The 15,367-nt window shown below is 31.6% G+C and overlaps 12 non-coding genes across 12 annotated transcripts; all 12 read right to left on the reverse strand.

Annotated features, from left to right (window-relative positions):
- Window positions 1-753: 753 nt before the first annotated feature.
- On the reverse strand, window positions 754-826 carry TRNAT-CGU (transfer RNA threonine (anticodon CGU)). Its single transcript has one exon. It is a non-coding gene; the product is annotated as a tRNA-Thr (tRNA).
- Window positions 827-2,283: 1,457 nt separating this feature from the next.
- TRNAT-AGU (transfer RNA threonine (anticodon AGU)) lies at window positions 2,284-2,357 on the reverse strand. The gene has a single exon. It is a non-coding gene; the product is annotated as a tRNA-Thr (tRNA).
- A 3,478-nt stretch (window positions 2,358-5,835) lies between these two features.
- On the reverse strand, window positions 5,836-5,908 carry TRNAT-CGU (transfer RNA threonine (anticodon CGU)). Its single transcript has one exon. It is a non-coding gene; the product is annotated as a tRNA-Thr (tRNA).
- Window positions 5,909-6,346: 438 nt separating this feature from the next.
- On the reverse strand, window positions 6,347-6,420 carry TRNAT-AGU (transfer RNA threonine (anticodon AGU)). The gene has a single exon. It is a non-coding gene; the product is annotated as a tRNA-Thr (tRNA).
- Window positions 6,421-8,384: 1,964 nt separating this feature from the next.
- TRNAT-AGU (transfer RNA threonine (anticodon AGU)) lies at window positions 8,385-8,458 on the reverse strand. The gene has a single exon. It is a non-coding gene; the product is annotated as a tRNA-Thr (tRNA).
- Window positions 8,459-8,892: 434 nt separating this feature from the next.
- Window positions 8,893-8,965, reverse strand: TRNAT-CGU (transfer RNA threonine (anticodon CGU)). Its single transcript has one exon. It is a non-coding gene; the product is annotated as a tRNA-Thr (tRNA).
- A 439-nt stretch (window positions 8,966-9,404) lies between these two features.
- Window positions 9,405-9,478, reverse strand: TRNAT-AGU (transfer RNA threonine (anticodon AGU)). The gene has a single exon. It is a non-coding gene; the product is annotated as a tRNA-Thr (tRNA).
- A 1,453-nt stretch (window positions 9,479-10,931) lies between these two features.
- On the reverse strand, window positions 10,932-11,004 carry TRNAT-CGU (transfer RNA threonine (anticodon CGU)). The gene has a single exon. It is a non-coding gene; the product is annotated as a tRNA-Thr (tRNA).
- A 1,456-nt stretch (window positions 11,005-12,460) lies between these two features.
- TRNAT-AGU (transfer RNA threonine (anticodon AGU)) lies at window positions 12,461-12,534 on the reverse strand. Its single transcript has one exon. It is a non-coding gene; the product is annotated as a tRNA-Thr (tRNA).
- Window positions 12,535-12,968: 434 nt separating this feature from the next.
- Window positions 12,969-13,041, reverse strand: TRNAT-CGU (transfer RNA threonine (anticodon CGU)). The gene has a single exon. It is a non-coding gene; the product is annotated as a tRNA-Thr (tRNA).
- A 439-nt stretch (window positions 13,042-13,480) lies between these two features.
- TRNAT-AGU (transfer RNA threonine (anticodon AGU)) lies at window positions 13,481-13,554 on the reverse strand. The gene has a single exon. It is a non-coding gene; the product is annotated as a tRNA-Thr (tRNA).
- A 434-nt stretch (window positions 13,555-13,988) lies between these two features.
- On the reverse strand, window positions 13,989-14,061 carry TRNAT-CGU (transfer RNA threonine (anticodon CGU)). Its single transcript has one exon. It is a non-coding gene; the product is annotated as a tRNA-Thr (tRNA).
- Window positions 14,062-15,367: the final 1,306 nt, after the last annotated feature.

Genomic DNA, 15,367 nt, shown 5'->3' on the forward strand with positions numbered 1-15,367 from the left:
GTGTTTTACATATATTCATCAATATTGCTCAAATCTAGGGTCATATTTCATCTGCCTCTTGCTCATTGAAATACCTTTTTGATTTTGCAATCACAGTATTGTTACTATAATATTGAAAACACTTTCAGTTTTTATTAGGTTTAAGATGATCTGTTCAACCGAAAGATAAATCAGACTTTTCTAATTTAATTGAATCGCAGGACGACTTAATGAAAATATTTTTTTATTTAAGAATGAGGAAAGCAAGGCACTGCAGAGATTTGAACTCAGGATCTCCTGTATACTAGATAGGCACTTTAACCAGCTAAGCCACAGCACCCTCTTGAAAATGCTTTAAGGAACAGTTTGCCATATGGTGTTCAAGAGAAACCTGAGTTTTTCACTTTAATAATCATTTCTCAGTTCAGAAAACGCACTACTCAAATAGTTTAGACGAGGATACTGATCCTATTCATAAACACCTCATTGATATATTGCTTATCCTGTTCATAAATGTTTTAACTATGCCTTCTTTAAGAATGCATTACTTGAATTCAACTCTAGAATGATTTTTTATCTCTATTTTGCTCTTTGTCACTCTTTTTTCCCTTTTTCATTCAAAGCATTACTTTGAAAATCTTCACAATACCAGGTTTTTTTGTTTTTCAATTTAAGATGACCCATTCTAATGTTCACAGAACAACACTTTTCTTTTTAAAATGTATTAAACATTTGCGTGATGAAAATTATTTTTACATGTAAGGACCAATAATAAGGTGCTGCTGAGATTTGAACTCAGGATTTCCTGTTTACGAGACAGGCGCTTTAACCACTTAGCCACAGCATCTACTTTAGTGATACAGAAGGGATCATTAATTTAGTATTGGTGATCAACTTCTGTGCCTGTGTTAAAGTGTCTTAATATGTATTATAATGTTAAACAAGCAAGGATTCCTAATCTGTAAACAAGAATAGCTATGTTGTATTAAAAAAGAACACATTTTAAACTCAATCCCATATTTTGAATAGTTTATAAATAAGTGTTTTACATATATTCATCAATATTGCTCAAATCTAGGGTCATATTTCATCTGACTCTTGCTCATTGAAATACCTTTTTGATTTTGCAATCACAGTATTGTTACTATAATATTGAAAACAGTTTCAGTTTTTATTAGGTTTAAGATGATCTGTTCAACCGAAAGATAAATCAGACTTTTCTAATTTAATTGAATCGCAGGACGACTTAGTGAAAATAATTTTTTATTTAAGAATGAGGAAAACAAGGCACTGCAGAGATTTGAACTCAGGATCTCCTGTTTACTAGATAGTCACTTTAACCAGCTAAGCCTCAGCACCCTCTTGAAAATGCTTTAAGGAACAGTTTGCCATATGGTGTTCAAGAGAAACCTGAGTTTTTCACTTTCATAATCATTTCTCAGTTCAGAAAACGCACTACTCAAATAGTTTAGACGAGGATACTGATCCTATTCATAAACACCTCATTGATATATTGCTTATCCTGTTCATAAATGTTTTAACTATGCCTTCTTTAAGAATGCATTACTTGAATTCAACTCTAGAATGATTTTTTATCTCTATTTTGCTCTTTGTCACTCTTTTTTCCCTTTTTCATTCAAAGCATTACTTTGAAAATCTTCACAATACCACGTTTTTTTGTTTTTCAATTTAAGATGACCCATTCTAATGTTCACAGAACAACACTTTTCTTTTTAAAATGTATTAAACATTTGCGTGCTGAAAATTATTTTTACATGTAAGGACCAATAATAAGGTGCTGCTGAGATTTGAACGCAGGATTTCTTGTTTATGAGACAGGCGCTTTAACCACTGAGCCACAGCAGCTATTTTAGTGATACAGAAGGGATCATTAATTTAGTATTGGTGATCAAATTCTGTGCCTGTGTTAAAGTGTCTTAATATGTATTCTAATGTTAAACCAGCAAGGATTCCTAATCTGTAAACAAGAATAGCTATGTTGTATTACAAAAGAACACATTTTAAACTCAATCCCATATTTTGAATAGTTCATAAATAAGTGTTTTACATATATTCATCAATATTGCTCAAATCTGGGGTTATATTTCATCTGCCTCTTGCTCATTTAAATACCTTTTTGATTTTGCAATCACAGTATTGTTACTATAATATTGAAAACACTTTCAGTTTTTATTAGGTTTAAGATGATCTGTTCAACCGAAAAATAAATCAGACTTTTCTAATTGAATTGAATCGCAGGACGACTTAATGAAAATAGTTTTTTATATAAGAATGAGGAAAGCAAGGCACTGCTGAGATTTGAACTCAGGTTCTCCTGTTTACTAGACAGGCGCTTTAACCAGCTAAGCCACAGCACCCTCTTGAAAATGCTTTAAGGAACAGTTTGCCATATGGTGTTCAAGAGAATCCTGAGTTTTTCACTTTCATAATCATTTCTCAGTTCAGAAAACGCTCTACTCAACTACTTTAGACGAGAATACTGATCCTATTGATAAACACCTCATTGATATATTGCTTATCCTGTTCATAAATGTTTTAATTATGCCTTCTTTAAGAATGCATTACTTGATTTCAACTCTAGAATGATTTTTCATCTCTATTTTGCTCTTTGTCACTCTTTTTCCCATTTTCATTCAAAGCATTACTTTGAAAATCTTCACAATACCACGTTTTTTTGTTTTTCAATTTAAGATGACCCATTCTAATGTTCACAGAACAACACTTTTCTTTTTAAAATGTATTAAACATTTGCGTGATGAAAATTATTTTTACATGTAAGGACCAATAATAAGGTGCTGCTGAGATTTGAACTCAGGATTTCCTGGTTACGAGACATGCGCTTTAACCACTTAGCCACAGCACCTATTTTAGTGATACAGAAGGGATCATTAATTTAGTATTGGTGATCAAATTCTGTGTCTGTGTTAAAGTGTCTTAATAAGTATTCTAATGTTAAACAAGCAAGGATTCCTAATTTGTAAACAAGAATAGCTATGTTGTATTAAAAAAGAACACATTTTAAACTCAATCCCATATGTTGAATAGTTCATAAATAAGTGTTTTACATATATTCATCAATATTGCTCAAATGTAGGGTTATATTTCATCTGCCTCTTGCACATTGAAATACCGTTTTGATTTTTGCAATCACAGTATTGTTACTATAATATTGAGAACACTTTCAGTTTTTATTAGGTTTAAGATGATCTGTTCAACCGAAAAATAAATCAGACTTTTCTAATTTAATTGAATCGCAGGACGAATTAATGAAAATAGTTTTTTATTTAAGAATGAGGAAAACAAGGCAATGCTGAGATTTGAACTCAGGTGTCCTGTTTACTAGACAGGCGCTTTAACCAGCTAAGCCACAGCACCCTCTTGAAAATGCTTTAAGGAACAGTTTGCCATATGGTGTTCAAGAGAATCCTGAGTTTTTCACTTTCATAATCATTTCTCAGTTGAGAAAACGCTCTACTCAACTACTTTATACGAGGATACTGATCCTATTGATAAACACCTCATTGATATATTGCTTATCCTGTTCATAAATGTTTTAATTATGCCTTCTTTAAGAATGCATTACTTGATTTCAACTCTAGAATGATTTTTTATCTCTATTTGGCTCTTTGTCACTCTTTTTTCCCTTTTTCATTCAAAGCATTACTTTGAAAATCTTCACAATACCACGTTTGTTAGTTTTTCAATTTAAGATGACCCATTCTAATGTTCACAGAACAACACTTTTCTTTTTAAAATGTATTAAACATTTGCGTGATGAAAATTATTTTTACATGTAAGGACCTGCTGAGATTTGAACTCAGGATTTCCTGTTTACAAGACAGGCACTTTAACCACTTAGCCACAGCAACTATTTTAGTGATACAGAAGAGATCATTAATTTAGTATTGGTAATCAAATTCTGTGCCTGTGTTAAAGTGTCTTAATATGTATTCTAATGTTAAACAAGCAAGGATTCCTAATCTGTAAACAAGAATAGCTATGTTGTATTACAAAAGAACACATTTTAAACTCAATCCCATATTTTGAATAGTTCATAAATAAGTGTTTTACATATATTCATCAATATTGCTCAAATCTAGGGTTATATTTCATCTGCCTCTTGCTCATTGAAATAGCTTTTTGATTTTTGCAATCACAGTATTGTTACTATAATATTGAAAACACTTTCAGTTATTATTAGGTTTAAGATGATCTGTTCAACTGAAAGATAAATCAGACTTTTCTAATTTAATTGAATCGCAGGACGACTTAATGAAAATAGTTTTTTATTTAAGAATGAGGAAAGCAAGGCACTGCAGAGATTTGAACTCAGGATCTCCTGTATACTAGACAGGCGCTTTAACCAGCTAAGCCACAGCACCCTCTTGAAAATGCTTTAAGGAACAGTTTGCCATATGGTGTTCAAGAGAAACCTGAGTTTTTCACTTTCATAATCATTTCTCAGTTCAGAAAACGCACTACTCAAATAGTTTAGACGAGGATACTGATCCTATTCATAAACACCTCATTGATATATTGCTTATCCTGTTCATAAATGTTTTAATTATGCCTTCTTTAAGAATGCATTACTTGATTTCAACTCTAGAATGATTTTTCATCTCTATTTTGCTCTTTGTCACTCTTTTTTCCCTTTTTCATTCAAAGCATTACTTTGAAAATCTTCACAATACCACGTTTTTTTGTTTTTCAATTTAAGATGACCCATTCTAATGTTCACAGAACAACACTTTTCTTTTTAAAATGTATTAAACATTTGCGTGATGAAATGTATTTTTACATGTAAGGACCAATAATAAGGTGCTGCTGATATTTGAACTCAGGATTTCCTGTTTACGAGACAGGCGCTTTAACCACTTAGCCACAGCATCTACTTTAGTGATACAGAAGGGATCATTAATTTAGTATTGGTGATCAACTTCTGTGCCTGTGTTAAAGTGTCTTAATATGTATTCTAATGTTAAACAAGCAAGGATTCCTAATCTGTAAACAAGAATAGCTATGTTGTATTAAAAAAGAACACATTTTAAACTCAATCCCATATTTTGAATAGTTTATAAATAAGTGTTTTACATATATTCATCAATATTGCTCAAATCTAGGGTCATATTTCATCTGCCTCTTGCTCATTGAAATACCTTTTTGATTTTGCAATCACAGTATTGTTACTATAATATTGAAAACACTTTCAGTTTTTATTAGGTTTAAGATGATCTGTTCAACCGAAAGATAAATCAGACTTTTCTAATTTAATTGAATCGCAGGACGACTTAATGAAAATAATTTTTTATTTAAGAATGAGGAAAGCAAGGCACTGCAGAGATTTGAACTCAGGATCTCCTGTATACTAGATAGGCACTTTAACCAGCTAAGCCACAGCACCCTCTTGAAAATGCTTTAAGGAACAGTTTGCCATATGGTGTTCAAGAGAAACCTGAGTTTTTCACTTTAATAATCATTTCTCAGTTCAGAAAACGCACTACTCAAATAGTTTAGACGAGGATACTGATCCTATTCATAAACACCTCATTGATATATTGCTTATCCTGTTCATAAATGTTTTAACTATGCCTTCTTTAAGAATGCATTACTTGAATTCAACTCTAGAATGATTTTTTATCTCTATTTTGCTCTTTGTCACTCTTTTTTCCCTTTTTCATTCAAAGCATTACTTTGAAAATCTTCACAATACCAGGTTTTTTTGTTTTTCAATTTAAGATGACCCATTCTAATGTTCACAGAACAACACTTTTCTTTTTAAAATGTATTAAACATTTGCGTGATGAAAATTATTTTTACATGTAAGGACCAATAATAAGGTGCTGCTGAGATTTGAACTCAGGATTTCCTGTTTACGAGACAGGCGCTTTAACCACTTAGCCACAGCATCTACTTTAGTGATACAGAAGGGATCATTAATTTAGTATTGGTGATCAACTTCTGTGCCTGTGTTAAAGTGTCTTAATATGTATTATAATGTTAAACAAGCAAGGATTCCTAATCTGTAAACAAGAATAGCTATGTTGTATTAAAAAAGAACACATTTTAAACTCAATCCCATATTTTGAATAGTTCATAAATAGGTGTTTTACATATATTCATCAATATTGCTCAAATCTAGGGTTATATTTCATCTGCCTCTTGCTCATTGAAATACCTTTTTGATTTTGCAATCACAGTATTGTTACTATAATATTGAAAACACTTTCAGTTTTTATTAGGTTTAAGATGATCTGTTCAACCGAAAGATAAATCAGACTTTTCTAATTGAATTGAATCGCAGGACGACTTAATGAAAATAGTTTTTTATATAAGAATGAGGAAAGCAAGGCACTGCTGAGATTTGAACTCAGGATCTCCTGTTTACTAGACAGGCGCTTTAACCAGCTAAGCCACAGCACCCTCTTGAAAATGCTTTAAGGAACAGTTTGCCATATGGTGTTCAAGAGAAACCTGAGTTTTTCACTTTCATAATCATTTCTCAGTTCAGAAAACGCACTACTCAAATAGTTTAGACGAGGATACTGATCCTATTCATAAACACCTCATTGATATATTGCTTATCCTGTTCATAAATGTTTTAATTATGCCTTCTTCAAGAATGCATTACTTGAATTCAACTCTAGAATGATTTTTATCTCTATTTTGCTCTTTGTCACTCTTTTTTCCCTTTTTCATTCAAAGCATTACTTTGAAAATCTTCACAATAGCATGTTTTTATGTTTTTCAATTTAAGATGACCCATTCTAATGTTCACAGAACAACACTTTTCTTTTTAAAATGTATTAAACATTTGCGTGATGAAAAATATTTTTACATGTAAGGACCAATAATAAGGTGCTGCTGAGATTTGAACTCAGGATTTCCAGGTTACGAGACAGGCGCTTTAACCACTTAGCCACAGCACCTATTTTAGTGATACAGAAGGGATCATTAATTTAGTATTGGTGATCAAATTCTGTGCCTGTGTTAAAGTGTCTTAATAAGTATTCTAATGTTAAACAAGCAAGGATTCCTAATCTGTAAACAAGAATAGCTATGTTGTATTAAAAAAGAACACATTTTAAACTCAATCCCATATTTTGATTAGTTCATAAATAAGTGTTTTACATATATTCATCAATATTGCTCAAATCTAGGGTTATATTTCATCTGCCTCTTGCTCATTGAAATACCTTTTTGATTTTTGCAATCACAGTATTGTTACTATAATATTGAAAACACTTTCAGTTTTTATTAGGTTTAAGATGATCTGTTCAACCGAAAGATAAATCAGACTTTTCTAATTTAATTGAATCGCAGGACGAATTAATGAAAATAGTTTTTTATTTAAGAATGAGGAAAGCAAGGCACTGCTGAAATTTGAACACAGGATCTCCTGTTTACTAGACAGGCGCTTTAACCAGCTAAGCCACAGCACCCTCTTGAAAATGCTTTAAGGAACAGTTTGCCATATGGTGTTCAAGAGAATCCTGAGTTTTTCACTTTCATAATCATTTCTCAGTTCAGAAAACGCTCTACTAAACTACTTTAGACGAGAATACTGATCCTATTGATAAACACCTCATTGATATTTTGCTTATCCTCTTCATAAATGTTTTAATTATGCCTTCTTTAAGAATGCATTACTTGATTTCAACTCTAGAATGATTTTTTATCTCTATTTTGCGCTTTGTCACTCTTTTTTCCATTTTTCATTCAAAGCATTACTTTGAAAATCTTCACAATACCACGTTTGTTAGTTTTTCAATTTAAGATGACCCATTCTAATGTTCACAGAACACCACTTTTCTTTTTAAAATGTATTAAACATTTGCGTTATGAAAATTATTTTCACATGTAAGGACCAATAATAAGGTGCTGCTGAGATTTGAACTCAGGATTTCATGGTTATGAGACAGGCGCTTTAAGCACTTAGCCACAGCACCTATTTTAGTGATACAGAAGGGATCATTAATTTAGTATTGGTTATCAAATTCTGTGCCTGTGTTAAAGTGTCTTAATACGTTTTCTAATGTTAAACAAGCAAGGATTCCTAATCTGTAAACAAGAATAGCTATGTTGTATTACAAAAGAACACATTTTAAACTCAATCCCATATTTTGAATAGTTCAGAAATAATTGTTTTACATATATTCATCAATATTGCTCAAATCTAGGGTTATATTTCATCTGCCTCTTGCTCATTGAAATACCTTTTTGATTTTGCAATCAAAGTATTGTTACTATAATATTGAAAACACTTTCAGTTTTTATTAGGTTTAAGATGATCTGTTCAACCGAAAGATAAATCAGACTTTTCTAATTTAATTGAATCGCAGGACGAATTAATGAAAATAGTTTTTTATTTAAGAATGAGGAAAGCAAGGCACTGCTGAGATTTGAACTCAGGATCTCCTGTTTACTAGACAGGCGCTTTAACCAGCTAAGCCACAGCACCCTCTTGAAAATGCTTTAAGGAACAGTTTGCCATATGGTGTTCAAGAGAATCCTGAGTTTTTCACTTTCATAATCATTTCTCAGTTCAGAAAACGCTCTACTCAACTACTTTAGACGAGGATACTGATCCTATTGATAAACACCTCATTGATATATTGCTTATCCTGTTCATAAATGTTTTAATTATGCCTTCTTTAAGAATGCATTACTTGATTTCAACTCTAGAATGATTTTTTATCTCTATTTTGCTCTTTGTCACTCTTTTTTCCCTTTTTCATTCAAAACATTACTTTGAAAATCTTCACAAGACCACGTTTTTTTGTTTTTCAATTTAAGATGACCCATTCTAATGTTCACAGAACAATACTTTTCTTTTTAAAATGTAATAAACATTTGCGTGATGAAAATTATTTTTACATGTAAGGACCAATAATAAGGTGCTGCTGAGGTTTGAACTCAGGATTTTCTGTTTACGAGACAGGCGCTTTAACCACTTAGCCACAGCACCTATTTAAGTGATACAGAAGGGATCATTAATTTAGTATTGGTGATCAAATTATGTGCCTGTGTTAAAGTGTCTTAATATGTATTCTAATGTTAAACAAGCAAGGATTCCTAATCTATAAACAAGAATAGCTATGTTGTATTACAAAAGAACACATTTTAAACCCAATCCCATATTTTGAATAGTTCATAAATAATTGTTTTACATATATTCATCAATATTGCTCAAATCTAGGGTTATATTTCATCTGCCTCTTGCTCATTGAAATACCTTTTTGATTTTTGCAATCACAGTATTGTTACTATAATATTGAAAACACTTTCAGTTTTGATTAGGTTTAAGATGATCTGTTCAACCGAAAGATAAATCAGACTTTTCTAATTGAATTGAATCGCAGGACGACTTAATGAAAATAGTTTTTTATATAAGAATGAGGAAAGCAAGGCACTGCTGAGATTTGAACTCAGGATCTCCTGTTTACTAGACAGGCGCTTTAACCAGCTAAGCCACAGCACCCTCTTGAAAATGCTTTAAGGAACAGTTTGCCATATGGTGTTCAAGAGAATCCTGAGTTTTTCACTTTCATAATCATTTCTCAGTTCAGAAAACGCTCTACTCAACTAATTTAGACGAGGATACTGATCCTATTCATAAACACCTCATTGATATATTGCTTATCTTGTTCATAAATGTTTTAATCATGCCTTCTTTAAGAATGCATTACTTGAATTCAACTCTAGAATGATTTTTTATCTCTATTTTGCTCTTTGTCACTCTTTTTTCCCTTTTTCATTCAAAACATTACTTTGAAAATCTTCACATCACCACGTTTTTTTGTTTTTCAATTTAAGATGACCCATTCTAATGTTCACAGAACAATACTTTTCTTTTTAAAATGTATTAAACATTTGCGTGATGAAAATTATTTTTACATGTAAGGACCAATAATAAGGTGCTGCTGAGATTTGAACTCAGGATTTCCTGTTTACGTGACAGGCGCTTTAACCACTTAGCCACATCACCTTTTTTAGTGATACAGAAGGGATCAATAATTTAGTATTGGTGATCAAATTCTGTGCCTGTGTTAAAGTGTCTTAATATGTATTCTAATGTTAAACAAGCAAGGATTCCTAATCTGTAAACAAGAATAGCTATGTTGTATTAAAAAAGAACACATTTTAAACTCAATCCCATATTTTGAATAGTTCATAAATAAGTGTTTTACATATATTCATCAATATTCCTCAAATCTAGGGTTATATTTCATCTGCCTCTTGCTCATTGAAATACCTTTTTGATTTTGCAATCACAGTATTGTTACTATAATATTGAAAACACTTTCAGTTTTTATTAGGTTTAAGATGATCTGTTCAACCGAAAGATAAATCAGACTTTTCTAATTGAATTGAATCGCAGGACGAGTTAATGAAAATAGTTTTTTATTTAAGAATGAGGAAAGCAAGGCACTGCTGAGATTTGAAGTCAGGATCTCCTGTTTACTAGACAGGCGCTTTAACCAGCTAAGCCACAGCACCCTCTTGAAAATGCTTTAAGGAACAGTTTGCCATATGGTGTTCAAGAGAATCCTGAGTTTTTCACTTTCATAATCATTTCTCAGTTCAGAAAGCGCTCTACTCAACTACTTTAGACGAGGATACTGATCCTATTGATAAACACCTCATTGATATATTGCTTATCCTGTTCATAAATGTTTTAATTATGCCTTCTTTAAGAATGCATTACTTGAATTCAACTCTAGAATGATTTTTTATCTCTATTTTGCTCTTTGTCACTCTTTTTTCCCTTTTTCATTCAAAGCATTACTTTGAAAATCTTCACAATACCACGTTTTTTTGTTTTTCAATTTAAGATGACCCATTCTAATGTTCACAGAACAACACTTTTCTTTTTAAAATGTATTAAACATTTGCGTGATGAAAATTATTTTTACATGTAAGGACCAATAATAAGGTGCTGCTGAGATTTGAACTCAGGATTTCCTGTTTACGAGACAGGCGCTTTAACCACTTAGCCACAGCACCTGTTTTAGTGATACAGAGGGATCATTAATTTAGTATTGGTGATCAACTTCTGTGCCTGTGTTAAAGTGTCTTAATATGTATTCTAATGTTAAACAAGCAAGGATTCCTAATCTGTAAACAAGAATAGCTATGTTGTATTACAAAAGAACACATTTTAAACTCAATCCCATATTTTGAATAGTTCATAAATAAGTGTTTTACATATATTCGTCAATATTGCTCAAATCTAGGGTTATATTTCATCTGCCTCTTGCTCATTGAAATACCTTTTTGATTTTTGCAATCACAGTATTGTTACTATAATATAGAAAACACTTTCAGTTTTTATTAGGTTTAAGATGATCTGTTCAACCGAAAAATAAATCAGACGTTTCTAATTTATTTGAATCGCAGGACGAATTAATGAAAATAGTTTTTTATTTAAGAATGAGGAAAGCAACGCAATGCTGAGATTTGAACTCAGGATCTTCTGTTTACTAGACAGGCGCTTTAACCAGCTAAGCCACAGCACCCTCTTGAAAATGCTTTAAGGAACAGTTTGCCATATGGTGTTCAAGAGAATCCTGAGTTTTTCACTTTCATAATCATTTCTCAGTTCAGAAAACGCTCTACTAAACTACTTTAGACGAGAATACTGATCCTATTGATAAACACCTCATTGATATTTTGCTTATCCTCTTCATAAATGTTTTAATTATGCCTTCTTTAAGAATGCATTACTTGATTTCAACTCTAGAATGATTTTTTATCTCTATTTTGCGCTTTGTCACTCTTTTTTCCATTTTTCATTCAAAGCATTACTTTGAAAATCTTCACAATACCACGTTTGTTAGTTTTTCAATTTAAGATGACCCATTCTAATGTTCACAGAACACCACTTTTCTTTTTAAAATGTATTAAACATTTGCGTTATGAAAATTATTTTCACATGTAAGGACCAATAATAAGGTGCTGCTGAGATTTGAACTCAGGATTTCATGGTTATGAGACAGGCGCTTTAAGCACTTAGCCACAGCACCTATTTTAGTGATACAGAAGGGATCATTAATTTAGTATTGGTTATCAAATTCTGTGCCTGTGTTAAAGTGTCTTAATACGTTTTCTAATGTTAAACAAGCAAGGATTCCTAATCTGTAAACAAGAATAGCTATGTTGTATTACAAAAGAACACATTTTAAACTCAATCCATATTTTGAATAGTTCATAAATAATTGTTTTACATATATTCATCAATATTGCTCAAATCTAGGGTTATATTTCATCTGCCTCTTGCTCATTGAAATACCTTTTTGATTTTGCAATCAAAGTATTGTTACTATAATATTGAAAACACTTTCAGTTTTTATTAGGTTTAAGATGATCTGTTCAACCGAAAGATAAATCAGACTTTTCTAATTTAATTGAATCGCAGGACGAATTAATGAAAATAGTTTTTTTTTTAAGAATGAGGAAAGCAAGGCACTGCTGAGATTTGAACTCAGGATCTCCTGTTTACTAGACAGGCGCTTTAACCAGCTAAGCCACAGCACCCTCTTGAAAATGCTTTAAGGAACAGTTTGCCATATGGTGTTCAAGAGACTCCTGAGTTTTTCACTTTCATAATCATTTCTCAGTTCAGAAAACGCTCTACTCAACTACTTTAGACGAGGATACTGATCCTATTGATAAACACCTCATTGATATATTGCTTATCCTGTTCATAAATGTTTTAATTATGCCTTCTTTAAGAATGCATTACTTGATTTCAACTCTAGAATGATTTTTTATCTCTATTTTGCTCTTTGTCACTCTTTTTTCCGTTTTTCATTCAAAGCATTACTTTGAAAATCTTCACAATACCACGTTTTTTAGTTTTTCAATTTAAGATGACCCATTCTAAGGTTCACAGAACAACACTTTTCTTTTTAAAATGTATTAAACATTTGCGTGATGAAAATTATTTTTACATGTTCGGACCAATAATAAGGTGCTGCTGAGATTTGAACTCAGGATTTCCTGTTTACGAGACAGGCGCTTTAACCACTTAGCCACAGCACCTACTTTAGTGATATAGAAGGGATCATTAATTTAGGATTGGTGATCAAATTCTGTGCCTGTGTTAAAGTGTCTTAATATGTATTCTAATGTTAAACAAGCAAGGATTCCTAATCTATAAACAAGAATAGCTATGTTGTATTAAAAAAGAACACATTTTAAACTCAATCCCATATTTTGAATAGTTCATAAATAAGTGTTTTACATATATTCATCAATATTGCTCAAATCTAGGGTTATATTTCATCTGCCTCTTGCTCATTGAAATACCTTTTTGATTTTGCAATCACAGTATTGTTACTATAATATTGAAAACACTTTCAGTTTTTATTAGGTTTAAGATGATCTGTTCAACCGAAAGATAAATCAGACTTTTCTAATTTAATTGAATCGCAGGACGAATTAATGAAAATAGTTTTTTTATTTAAGAATGAGGAAAGCAAGGCACTGCTGAGATTTGAACTCAGGATCTCCTGTTTACTAGACAGGCGCTTTAACCAGCTAAGCCACAGCACCCTCTTGAAAATGCTTTAAGGAACAGTTTGCCATATGGTGTTCAAGAGAATCCTGAGTTTTTCACTTTCATAATCATTTCTCAGTTCAGAAAACGCTCTACTCAACTACTTTAGACGAGGATACTGATCCTATTGATAAACACCTCATTGATATATTGCTTATCCTGTTCATAAATGTTTTAATTATGCCTTCTTTAAGAATGCATTACTTGATTTCAACTCTAGAATGATTTTTCATCTCTATTTTGCTCTTTGTCACTCTTTTTTCCCATTTTCATTCAAAGCATTACTTTGAAAATCTTCACAATACCACGTTTTTTTGTTTTTCAATTTAAGATGACCCATTCTAATGTTCACAGAACAACACTTTTCTTTTTAAAATGTATTAAACATTTGCGTGATGAAAATTATTTTTACATGTAAGGACCAATAATAAGGTGCTGCTGAGATTTGAACTCAGTATTTCCTGTTTACGAGACAGGCGCTTTAACCACTTAGCCACAGCACCTACTTTAGTGATATAGAAGGGATCATTAATTTAGGATTGGTGATCAAATTCTGTGCCTGTGTTAAAGTGTCTTAATATGTATTCTAATGTTAAACAAGCAAGGATTCCTAATCTATAAACAAGAATAGCTATGTTGTATTAAAAAAGAACACATTTTAAACTCAATCCCATATTTTGAATAGTTCATAAATAAGTGTTTTACATATATTCATCAATATTGCTCAAATCTAGGGTTATATTTCATCTGCCTCTTGCTCATTGAAATACCTTTTTGATTTTGCAATCACAGTATTGTTACTATAATATTGAAAACACTTTCAGTTTTTATTAGGTTTAAGATGATCTGTTCAACCGAAAGATAAATCAGACTTTTCTAATTGAATTGAATCGCAGGACGACTTAATGAAAATAGTTTTTTATATAAGAATGAGGAAAGCAAGGCACTGCTGAGATTTGAACTCAGGATCTCCTGTTTACTAGACAGGCGCTTTAACCAGCTAAGCCACAGGACCCTCTTGAAAATGCTTTAAGGAACAGTTTGCTATATGGTGTTCAAGAGAAACCTGAGTTTTTCACTTTCATAATCATTTCTCAGTTCAGAAAACGCACTACTCAAATAGTTTAGACGAGGATACTGATCCTATTCATAAACACCTCATTGATATATTGCTTATCCTGTTCATAAATGTTTTAATTATGCCTTCTTCAAGAATGCATTACTTGAATTCAACTCTAGAATGATTTTTTATCTCTATTTTGCTCTTTGTCACTCTTTTTTCCCTTTTTCATTCAAAGCATTACTTTGAAAATCTTCACAATAGCATGTTTTTATGTTTTTCAATTTAAGATGACCCATTCTAATGTTCACAGAACAACACTTTTCTTTTTAAAATGTATTAAACATTTGCGTGATGAAAAATATTTTTACATGTAAGGACCAATAATAAGGTGCTGCTGAGATTTGAACTCAGGATTTCCAGGTTACGAGACAGGCGCTTTAACCACTTAGCCACAGCACCTATTTTAGTGATACAGAAGGGATCATTAATTTAGTATTGGTGATCAAATTCTGTGCCTGTGTTAAAGTGTCTTAATAAGTATTCTAATGTTAAACAAGCAAGGATTCCTAATCTGTAAACAAGAATAGCTATGTTGTATTAAAAAAGAACACATTTTAAACTCAATCCCATATTTTGATTAGTTCATAAATAAGTGTTTTACATATATTCATCAATATTGCTCAAATCTAGGGTTATATTTCATCTGCCTCTTGCTCATTGAAATACCTTTTTGATTTTTGCAATCA

The sequence above is a fragment of the Triturus cristatus genome, chromosome 8, assembly GCF_964204655.1.
Source record: "Triturus cristatus chromosome 8, aTriCri1.1, whole genome shotgun sequence".
In the NCBI taxonomy this organism is placed as follows: Eukaryota; Metazoa; Chordata; class Amphibia; order Caudata; family Salamandridae; genus Triturus; species Triturus cristatus.